This window comes from Paroedura picta, chromosome 13 (genome assembly GCF_049243985.1).
Source record: "Paroedura picta isolate Pp20150507F chromosome 13, Ppicta_v3.0, whole genome shotgun sequence".
NCBI classification, from domain to species: Eukaryota; Metazoa; Chordata; class Lepidosauria; order Squamata; family Gekkonidae; genus Paroedura; species Paroedura picta.
Window position 1 is genome coordinate 8,651,709 of NC_135381.1, and position 12,011 is coordinate 8,663,719.

The window sequence follows — 12,011 nt, forward strand, 5'->3', positions numbered from 1 at the left end:
TGGGGTTTCTTCATGATCCTGAAAGGGTTTTCTGAATGGGTGGCCATTCATTAATTTTTAATATTTTTAAAAAATTGTTAAACATTTATCAAATGATATGACCATATATGGTCATATCTGCCAATGAGTGGGGAGGGGAGGGGCCCAGGGTAGGCTTGTACACAGCTCTGCTTCCCAACTGTATTCTGCACGATGGTACCACTTCTGGGGTTTCTCGAAGCTTGAAGAAAGTTTCAGGGGGTTCTCAATGGCAAAAGATACAGGAGGGAGGACCCATAATTCTAGGGAGCGTACAAGACTAGTACATCTTTATGCACAATGACAAAATGCTACAAAGATGTTTGAACTTTCTCTAAGGAGAGTGATTCTCAAAGCCATGGGGTATCAGAACTTTTAGAAGCCTACGCTGATAGAGAACATCTGAACTCTGTCTAGGGTACTTCAAGGACTATCTCCTCCTGGACTGGTCAACTCATCATTTGAGATGTACTTTCCAAGCCCTGATCTCCATGCCTCTTCATGCAGAGGGGAGACAGGTAGTACCCAGAAGCATGGCTTTTTCAGTGGTGGCCCCTTGGCTTTGGAATGCCCCTCCCCTTTAAGCTTGCCTAGCACCTACCTTTCTGTCCACTGGATGCCAAGCCAAAATCTGTCCATTTCTAGCCTGAGGGCCATTCCATGCATATCATTTTAGGCAGCCCAATGGCATTTTATGCTGTTCTTAGGGTTTTGATGACTTTAATACTGATTGTGCTTTTTGGCTGTTTGCTGTTTTTATGATTTTATTGTATTGTTTTTACTTTGTGGGCATGTAAGTTCTTTAAATAAATAATAATGCACAGGGAGAAGGGGGAGCCGGATCTCTACCATTCTGGCCCTTAGGGGTTTCAACAGTGATCCGAGGTGCTGTTTCTTTTAATGTGCCTGATCATCCATTCTGCTGTCTATGCACCATTGCTAGTATATAGCCATATTTATCTAGGCCAGAATGGCCAGAGATTCTGTCTTTTTTTTGGGGGGGGGGAGAGGTCATCCGGGCATGGAATTGGGTTCATTCTGCAGAGGGTAGGACTAGATGACCCTGGAGGTCCCTTCCAACTCTATGATTCCATGACTCTATGATTCTACATTGTGTATATGGAACTTGCAGGTGGAAAGTTTGGCTAAGGTATGCATGAACAACGCTGTTCAGAGTTGGAAAAGTAAGAAACAGCATTTTCAATTATATCTGGAAATGGAAACTAGCTTGCAGCTGGTGCATTCTCTGCCGAATTTGCTTAATATTTCTTTTAGGAACCAGCATAAAGTGCTATAGATTCCTGTAGAATCGCCGAGGGTCAGACACGACTGAACAGATAATATCATCATCATAAAATGCTCAGGTGCCAATCCTGCACAGGGCTGGAACACATTTTGCATGGCTAGCCATCAACACTGCATTCTTCTCTAATCAGCCAGAATCCCCCCCCCTGCTTTGAAGAGTTTATAAAATAATACAACAATTCTCGAAAGCAGGATGCAACAGGCCGAAATAACTAACATTAAATATGGGACAGCCAAAGTCCTTGGCCATTTTAAAAGTGTGATTTTTCCACCCCCTAAGTTGACTTTCAAAGCAGAGCCACTGAAAATCCCCAAACGTAGGGAGGAATTCTGTTTTGCACTAGGAAAAGTTAAAGTATTTGGGGCTCATCAACTTTTACCAGCTATTGACTGCGATGGCAAGTAGGTTCTAGACTATGTGAAGTTTTGGTCTCATCCATCTGGGGTCTTCTAATGTCTCCTCTCTGATGTCTTAGAAGCAAGCAGAAGATCAAACAGGAAAACGGTCTTATCTTTCTCTTACAGGTTCATTAACCGGGCACCAAATTACATGGTAGATACCAAACCTCTCACCTGGTTCGGTTTCAAAATTAAGCCCTCTTGACTTCAATTAACTGGATTTTTAATTGAATTGGGCTTTAATAATCAGAGTGGTTTCTTACTCCAAGCATTATAATAATCTTGGGTGTCCAAGGATGCCAGAAAATGATAAGACACACCTCTGGGAATAAAACCACCCAAGAAGTCATTATGGGCTCAAGAGTTCATGGTGCCAACTCTTTGTAAGAATTTATGTTATGTATCTATATAGGAATTTGTATCCTGCACCCTCACCCCAAGGTGGGGCACAATGCAGAATAAAATAATCTAAAATACATTTTTTTTTTAAATGCCAATGTACTTCATGGAAGCTTCTTAAATGGGGCAAAGAGCAGCTCCCCGGAGCTGTTTCAGGGAGGGAAAAACAGCATGCCAGCCCCCTGCACTGTGGTTCTGATCTGACCTAGGCGCCCTAGTCCCTAGGAATCCCAAGTACAGCTCTAAGTCAAAAATTCCCAGAGAATGTCTAACCAACAGGACACGAAAGGCACTCAAGAACATGTGAATTGGCGTTTGCTAGAATCTGCGAACACAAGAGTCCAGTGTGGCTGAAAAGAAAGTTGGGGCCTAGCCATTGAATCGATACTTATGAAGGATGGGAACTGTTGGGAACGTGAAAGAGGCCCACGCAGCTCATGAACGTCTCTGGTTGCTTCTTACTGAAAGGACCTCCTTGCAGATGCTTTTGGCGAGGAGGTGGTCAGTTACTGAGAAAACAAGACAGCCTTCCATTTGGAAAAGAAACGCTAGGAAATGTTTGCCATCACCAAACGGCTGCACCTTGAACCCATCACCACTCTGGGCTGTGATGGACAGGAGAATAAAAGGCCCAGGGGCTGACTCAGGAAGCTTCCCCGTGCTTTCCCCCCAAAGAACAAAAGCTTCTTATTGGCTTCTGAAAGCCCTGAAGAATCATTACAATGCCATTCAAGTAAACATGACCTATTCAATAAACATGACTTATCACCCATCTTCCAGAGTCTTAAAGGTAAAGGTAAAGGTATCCCCTGTGCAAGCACCGGGTCATGTCTGACCCTTGGGGAGACGCCCTCTAGCGTTTTCATGGCAGAATCAATACGGGGTGGTTTGCCAGTGCCTTCCCCAGTCATGACCGTTTACCCCCCAGCATGCTGGGTACTCATTTTACCGACCTCGGAAGGATGGAAGGCTGAGTCAACCTTGAGCCGGCTGCTGGGATTGAACTCCCAGCCTCATGGGCAAAGCTTTCAGACGGCTGCCTTACCACTCTGCGCCACAAGAGGCTCTTCCGGAGTCTTACTTAGCCCCTATCTGTGTAGACCAACTAGAGGGCAATGACCCCAAGACACTCAACAGTAAAAATCAGACTTTTCCAGCCCAGAGGATTCCAATGAATCATTCTATTACTGATATTTCCAAATCTGATAGGTGAAGAGGACGATGCCGGCTTTTCCATCTAGGAACAATCGGCATCCGTGGATATGATATGATAAAATTCAACTTGTCCCAGCTTTGACTCCATACGCAGTGCAGGAGTAAGGGGGGAAAAGATGAATATCTATATTTCTAATCAGATCTGGAATCCTTCCCCATTCCGTTGGCATGACTAATGATATTAATGAGATGCAGCCTGGGGGCGGGGGGGGGGAGGAATTCAGTTTTAATCAGAGCTATTTCCATGCCTGTCAGAGAAAACCAAAGGGAGTTTTCCCGGTGGTGGAGAATCGCGGTTAATTTCTTTTAATGTCCTAAAGGGGATTCCCTGTATTGAGATGCTGTTAGCCTCATTTAATTAGTTAATGATTTTCAGCCTGGTAGTTTTAACATGCTGTTAAATATGGGCTAGGAGCATCTCAATCCTGTGCTCTCTGTGACTGCCAGACCCAAGGTCAGAAAAAGTTCAAAGTCCGTAGTTATGAAATGCTTCGCGAACCATATTTTTAAAAGCTGCATCACACTGAGCAGCCATACTAGGTAGACTCTAGTACAGCCTTTTCTAACTTGTACTATCTTGCTGGGGTCATATTAAAGAGCTGAAATGAACTCCTGGGGTCTTGGGCTGATTCTGCAATTACTTTGGTTTTTCTGTTGTAGATCCTGCTAGGGTTAGGGTTAGGGTTAGGGTTAGGGTTAGGGTTAGGGTTAGGGTTAGGGTTAGGGTTAGGGTTAGGGTTAGGGTTAGGGTTAGGATTGATTTGGACTCAAGTCTTCCTCTATTCCCCCCTCCCATTGAAACAGAAAGTGGTCTGCACTTGATTGGGGAAGCTGAGAGCAAGGAGGGGAGCCAAGCATAGCAGGAGTCTCTTCCTTTCTTTTCTTGCACGAGGATGGGGGGATCGGAGACAGCAGAGGAGGGGAAAATAAATTCAAGAGGCAAATCTCTGCTGAGAGAAGTTAGGGCTTCTTGAGCGCAGTCACTTTAAGGCAAGCCTTTCAACCGGGAACCAGGAAGTCTTTGAACTGGCACCCTGGCCAATCAGGGAAGACTGCTTTGCTACGAGGCATGGAGAAGGAAGTTAATTAGCAAAAAGCAGAAATCTGCACACTCACTGATGCCAATTTTTTAAATATTGAGGCTTATATCCACTTCTGGATATCGCAAGGGAAAGGTACGCTCACTCCGGATCAATCATACATATTGCAGAGGGGAAATTTAAATCGCCCAAAATAAAAATGGAAATCAAATTCAGTGCAGACTGGAGGGATTTATTCGTGCTGGGAGTGGGTGAAAAGCCCCGTGCAGACTACCCCCTGGTCTCTGAACCCACAGATCCAACCCACAGATTTATTTAAGGGCTGGCCCTTAAATAAATCTAATCCCGTGGATTCTGTTTTTAGCAATAGCCAGCCAGATTCCTCTGGGGGTTCACGGGCAGGGGTGAACAATCAAGGATATCAGGAATGTGGCTATTCCACATGACCCTGGATTGTCCGGTTGCCGGACAAGTAGCTTGGCAAGGGGTTTCAAAGTTGAATTGTAATAAATCACCATGAAACAAAAAATGGTCAGCTGGGAATGCCTGAATGATCCATCTTCTTTATTTGAGGGGTATACCACGATGAAGCTCAGGAATTCTTTTTGCTAATAGCTGTGACTCTTTATAGATGCACCATTCTTTTCCTGCATTTCCTGCATAGGTCCCCTCTTTGTTTTGCTCTGTTGAAACTGGCCTCCATCTCTGTCCTTTCCTCTTGCAAGAGCCCGCATCTTTTAAACTCTCTTTTCCAGCCCCGTCGACCCTCCCTCTAGCCCCCCACCCCGGCCCGCTCTCACATCATGCCTCTCAGTTTTCATGGACCATCTTTGAAATGAGTATAAATGAGTCTGGAATCCAAGACGCTGGCTTTCCTATTGACATCTGTATGCATTACAATGGGTCGTTGTGGCCCCGTAACATCTGGTGCCACCTAATCCTACTTCTTGGGAAGCCTTTGATTCCAATTCCACCTGTGAGCAGGTTGTTTGCTGCTATGGCTCTCTCTGGCTTGTTTTAAAAGATGACCACCACCTCCACCCCTGAGTCCTGATTATCAAGCCCTGGAGGGTGCAATCATCCTCCTGTGGTCGCTGACCACACAAGAAGAACAGAAAGGCCGTTCTAAATGGGCTTGACAGAAGTTTCTGAATCTATTGATGCTCAGAAAGGGAGATTCATCTGCAGTTTTCTCTTGGTTCTTTGTGTGAAGGCTGTTCTTCAAGACGCTTCCTAGGGGTGTCAGCCTCTAGAAGAGACTAGGAGATCCTCTGGAATTACAGCTCATCTCCAGATTACAAAGATGCATTCCCTTGTAGAAAATGGATGCTTTGGAGAATGTACTCGGGGGCACTGTACCCCACTGATGCCCGTCTCCTCGCCTGGCTCCTCTGCTAAAGCTGCAAGATCTCTGCAGGATCAGCTGTTCGACGGGAAGTCATTTTAGCCTACCATTTGACTTTTCCTACTTTTAAGCAGCAAGAAGTGAATGGGCCCAAATTGGACCTGTTTGTTTGGGGAGATTGGCTTGCCAGTGGTTCGGGATTCAGGAAGACCCTGAATCCCGACTTGGAATTTTCTGGTCCGTGCCCACCTTTATGCTAGCAACCTCAATGGATTCCTCATTTGGTGGATAATTACAGCCTCTTGTAAATTGAAGAACTAAATGAGTTGACAGCTCTGGAAGGATTTCCCAAATGGGTGGGAGTTCATTGATTTTTAATATATATATTTTAAAAATTGTTAAACATTTATCGGGTGATATGACCATATATGGTCATGTCAACCCGCCCGCCCCCTCCCAAAATGGCCAATGATGGGCCTGGAAGGGGTGAGAAGGGGAGGGGTCCCGGGTGGGCGTGTCTACAGCTCTGCTTCCCAATCATATTCTGCACAATGGCGTCACTTCTGGGGTTTCTCGAAGCCTGAAGGATGTTTCAGGGGTTTCTTTATAGTAAAAAAAAAAAAAATAGTTGAGCAAGGCTGGGTCAGAGAGATGGAAACATAACCTTCAGAAATGCATAGACCTAGACAGAGGATATTGCAAGAAACAATATGACTTTGTAGCCATACGTTTTGACTTACCCTCTTATAGTCAAGAGGCTCAAAGCAGCTTCGAACAAAACAGGAGTCGTGGCTCAGAGGCTGCAAGCCTCCTTTCCGCCCCAGGATGTCCCAGATTCAGTCCTCTTCAGGTAAAGGACCTTAGGTCTCTTGGCTAATCTGAGATGCCAGGGTTCAGACAATACTGAGCTAGACAAACTGATTGGTTACTTAAGCAAAAGTCGGTTTCAGGGTAGGGCTGCTTTGCAAGCAGAAAGTCCCAGGCTCGATCTCTGGAGCTTTTGGGAAATACCTGGAGAAGAACCGCAGGTCAGAGTAGAGAATACTGAGGCAGACATACTAATAGTTTGCCTTAAGGAGCTTCATGGGAACAGTCTGAGCCCTGGGAAAGATTTCGGGAGAATGGCAGCGTGAGACGAATGGCGGATGTGAGGACTCTTGTGTTTAACCTCTCTGCAAATTCTGGCACATGGCTTAGGGATCCAACCGACGGCATCCCGATAGGATTCAGCATACTTCCTTTAATCCAACATTACAAGAAAGAAAACAATGCTGTCCCCCCCTCCATCCCTAGATCCCTCGAGAGGGGGATTCCGCAACAATTCCCCTGTTTTTATAGGTGGGGAATTGGCACGATGTTTTCCTCCGCTAACGGCATCCAAATCTAGCAACAGGTGTGACTCCCGTCTCCATTTCACTCCGTCTGAAAACTGACGGATCCTTGACATGTAATCTTTGGTGGGGGGGGGGGATTTGGTTGAGGGGGTGGTATCTTACAAGACTTCATTTGTTTGATGTATCTGCCTCCGACTGTCTGCCGTCCAAATGCCGCAATTAATCCAGCCAAGAGTCGAGCCAGGAGTCCGCGATGCTACAGAGGCATTCGATGGAGACCCCTGCATGATGTCAGCCATCGCGTGGCTTTGTGCCTTTATTCTGGCAGCTCTTTACATGCCACGTTCAGATCAATGACAGCGTCCAGAATTCATAAGGGTGTACCTTCTGATGAAGGGATCTCCACATGCAGCCTCTGAATCCCTGAGCCAGGAGGCAACATGAGGGAAGGCCTCAGCATCTATGCCCTGTTGTTGGCCCTCCAGAGTAACTGGTTGGCCACTGTGTGAGACAGGATGCTGGATTAGATGGACCACTGGTCTGATCCAGCTGGTTTCTTCTAGGGAGGCCTCAGCCTCTATGCCGTGTTGTTGGCTCTCCAGAGGAACTGGTTGGCTACTGGTCTGATCCAGCTGGTTTCTTCTTATGTCCTTAGGGAGGCCTCAGCCTCTATGCCCTATTGTTGGCCCTCCAGAGGAACTAGCTGGCCACTGTGTGAAACAGGATGCTGGGCTAGATGGGCCATTGGTCTCACCCAACTGGGTTTTTCTGATCTTCTTGTGTCAGAGAGGTGATTAATGCCTCCTTAAGAGAAGGAGTGGTCATCCCAACCTTGGAGCAGACGTTGGTTCATCTGCTCCTGAAGAAGCTTACTTTGGACCCAGGAGATTTCCATAACTCTTGACCTGTCTTAGATGTTCCATTCTTGAACAGGTAGCGGCTGGGCGGCATCAAGCATTCCTGGAGGAAGCAGATTGCTTGGCTCCCTTCCAGTCTCCCATCTTTCCCCCAAGCACTTCTTCCCTCCATTACCTCTCTAACTCTTTTTGAAATCACCCGTGAAATATTTCCCAATCCTTTCATAACAGAGGAATCACTAATCAAAATGACCTTTTTTTCCCATGCGATAAAATCTTCCCACTGCTTAGCCTTTTGGTGCATCTGGCTCGTCCGCCCGATGATCCTTGGAGATTATGGCTCAGACTGCTCAAAGCAAAGAGTAATCAAGAGTCCCCGAACGGATTAAGCTGTTACAGATGCCCAGCAACCCACAACGAATGGCAAAACTACATTATGAATGCAGTTCTTCAGTGCTGAGGTCTTTAAAATGTATGCAGTGCAGTCTCTAGGGTCACAATTTACAGGGGAAGACCAAGCATTTGGGGAAGGGATACTGGAGGGCAGGGGAAAGGCAGAGAAAGACTGTTTTAGCCATTCTCAACTTTTCCACCATTGAGAAACCCTTGCAACATTCTTCAGGCCTCGAGAAACCCCGGGAAACATTCTTCAGGCCTCGTGCAGAATATGGTGGGAAAGCAGAGCTGTGGACACGCCCACCCAGGGCCCCTCCCATTCCCACCCCCTCCAAGCCCATCATTGGCCATTGGGGAGGGGCTGGCCCTCATGACCATATCTGATCATTGTTAGCAGGGTAAATAAGTCAAGGATATGCACATACTGTGTTTTAGGTTAAAGGAGGTAAAAGGATTTATTTATGGAAGGAAATACTGTGATCGGTCAGAGAGAGAGAGGACAGCGTCTGCCTGCATGGCTACTTAAAGGAGAAGAGTGATTGAGAAGCTTCTGAGAAGAAGCAGGAAATTGCCCTGAGAGTAGCAATCTAGAGACAGACAAAAAGCACACTTAAAAGGTAGAAAGGTCCTGAACTCTGGCCTATAACAGTCTTCTGGCTGCCCCCTTCAAGGTCTTCTTCTCTTCTTAACTTTAGATTCAAACGAGTAGCCGTGTTGGTCTGAAGTAGCACAATAAAATCAGAGTCCAGGGGCACCTTAAACACCAACAAAGATTTATTCAAGGCGTGAGCTTTCGAGCGCATGCACTCTTCCTCAGACTAAGAACTGACCATCACGACAGTAGGATGATGAACAGTTATGATGATCAGTTCTTAGTCTGACGAAGAGTGCTTGCACTCGAAAGCTCGCGCCTTGAATAAATCTTTGTTGGCCTTTTTAACTTTGGACACCAGACATTGCCTATTCCAGCAATCATATCACCTGACAAATGTTCTACATTGTTTTTTTTAAACATTAAACATTATTTAACTCCCACCCATTCAGGAAACCCTTCCAGGACCATCGAGAAGCCCTGGTTGAATCAATAAGCTTGTAATAGTTAGGGAGAAGAAATTCCAGGAATGAACCTTAGTATGAGAACGGGTGTTCCAATCCTTTTTTTCTCCTATGATATCTGTCTGTCTGTCTGTCTGTCTACCTATCTACCTACTCGTCCATCTGTCTGTCTGTCTGTCTGTCTGTCTGTCTGTCTGTCTGTTTGTCTATCTATCTATCTATCTATCTATCTATCTATTTATCTATCTATCAATTTATATACCACCATTCCCTGGTGGGCTCAACAATAAAAGCATAAAGCACAATAAAACCCCCTTAAAACTTCCCTTATTACAACCAGCAACTAAGGCAGCAGGCAATAAATAAACCCTCTAGTTATCTCACCCTTCTCGTCTACCCAGAGGCCAAGCCTTCTGCCATATGTTCAGAGGTGGCACAGTACCTGGGCATCTACACCTCTGTACACCTACAACTTCTGAAATGCATGCAATAAAGCTTTTAAATCCAGTCTTCAAGAACACAGTGTGCAGCTAACACGTTCTAACATGTCCTGCAGGGCTCCTTAGTTGCATGCACTGGAAAAGCAAAAAAGGGGGAGGGGGTTAGAAAAATTCTTCCTGATTTCATAGCCTCAGCAAGCATTCGGGGCTGCGCACCAGTTCGGCTTGTTCAATAATTTTTTGTCAATGTTTAATAAAGACTTAATGCCTTAATTAGGGCATGGAGGAGTTAATTATGGACTTAGCCAATATTTAATACTTTAATGGAAACAGAATGCTTGAAAGAATTATTTAAGTCAAAATGTGTACACATGTATACACAGACAGCCAATTACGAAAGAATTTGGAGGTATCAAATTCTAAAGCGAACGTATGATGAGCAACTGCCAAGGAATGGGCTTTCCTATATTTCTTCTCTGTCTCTCTATGCAATATAGTGTCACACTTTAACACCTTATGGGTCAATTCCTCTTCTTCTTCTTTGCAAACAGAATACGGTGACTGAATTTGGCAATGTGAGCCGCTTCGTTTTAAAAAAACAACCTTCCACTTAGGTCTTTGAAGTTGGTTTGATCAAGGCCAATGGGCAATCCCAGAAACCTGGACCATCATGGAGCTGTCTTATACTGAATCAGAACTAAATGCAAAATACAAAACTCCTTGAAAACCTAACCCCCCTCATTTTATCTGCTTTGGAAGCCCAAATCTTAACCCTGTCAGTCAGGGCCAGAAAGCCCAAGTCCTGTCCCTTGATGGGCTGCGGCTTTAAAACAAAACCAAAAAGCTCTTTGATAAACTACACTGTCATTAACAAATGAGGCTGCGGGATTGATGAATTCTCCAGGTTTCTTCCATTAGAAGCCACTACATCTTTGTTGCCCAAGAGCTGTCCTCTCTTCCCCTCAGAGCTGACCTCCTTCCCCACCGGTTGGCCATTTCCCTCGGCTGTGGAAGTTATTATAGGCTAGTTATTGGAAAGACCTGGAAACCGAGGGCAGCCTCCGCTTCCTTTCATCTTGAGCTCTGCTGCTCCTCACTCCTTGGCAGTTTGGAAAGACGGTGGAAGTAATTAATGGCCCAGGAGGGGAGGCGGCGGCTCTCCTGAGAGTCAAAAATTCTTCTTGATAATGACCACATGTCTGAGGCTGGGCTACTAGTTCACCTGACAGCTAATAAGGGCCTAATGGCGATTCATCACCACAACACGCAAACTTCCTGGCTTTTTGAAGGGTCTCTCTTTCTTCCTCCTCTTCCACCAGGCGGAAAGTCATGGCACTGTTACCTGGACAGATTTTGAGTCCAGGGGCCCTCTTCAAGACCAACAAAGTTTTATTCGAGGTCTGAACTTTCGTGTGCACGAACACATCCTCGGATACAATGTCCTGGAATGGAAGGAATCTGTGCATACTTATAGGCAAAGTGTAAGAGTAAATTTACGTACAGCAGGATGAAACTGGGTAACAAGTTCCAGAGATAAATAGGGGGGGGGGGAACCCAGCAATTTGGATTGGTTTGTATTCACCTGAGATTGAGTTGCATTGGAAAGATTTTGTGTCCAATAAAGATGTCTACATTAAGAGAACACTGAACAAATATATAATCAATTACTGGTTTCAGTAATTACAGTTAGCTGAGAGCTAGCTCTTTGCCCCCTTCCTATCTCCTCAAGCATGAAAGAACTGTGATTTCTATTTTCTGGGTTCGTCAGCTTTGCCATAGAGGTGAAGTTTCAAATCTTCTCCAACCGCAAGTCCATTCTAGGTAAATCTTGTTGCTTCTGCCTGGTTGTTTCAAATGGAGATGCCAGGGATTGAACCTGGGACCTTCTGTATGCCAAGAAGGTGCCCGGCTTCTGAACCACGGCCCCATCCGTGAGACTGCAGCACGTTATTCAGTAAGGGAAAAACAACTAAGGAAATATGCTTATCCCCATTCTTTTTTAAAGAGCCTCATCTTACTCTGGCCATAACGCAGCTCTGTTATTCTTTCCCCAGGGTAGGGATGGAAACGATATCTTGAGAGAAATGAGGACAGGTTTGACTGACAGTGACTGGCCATGCAGAAGTTAAACCAGATGAACTGCGTCATCGGCGGGAGGGAAATGCCTGGTAGCTCTTCAGAAGGCCTTTGTCCCCCCCCCCTCCCCA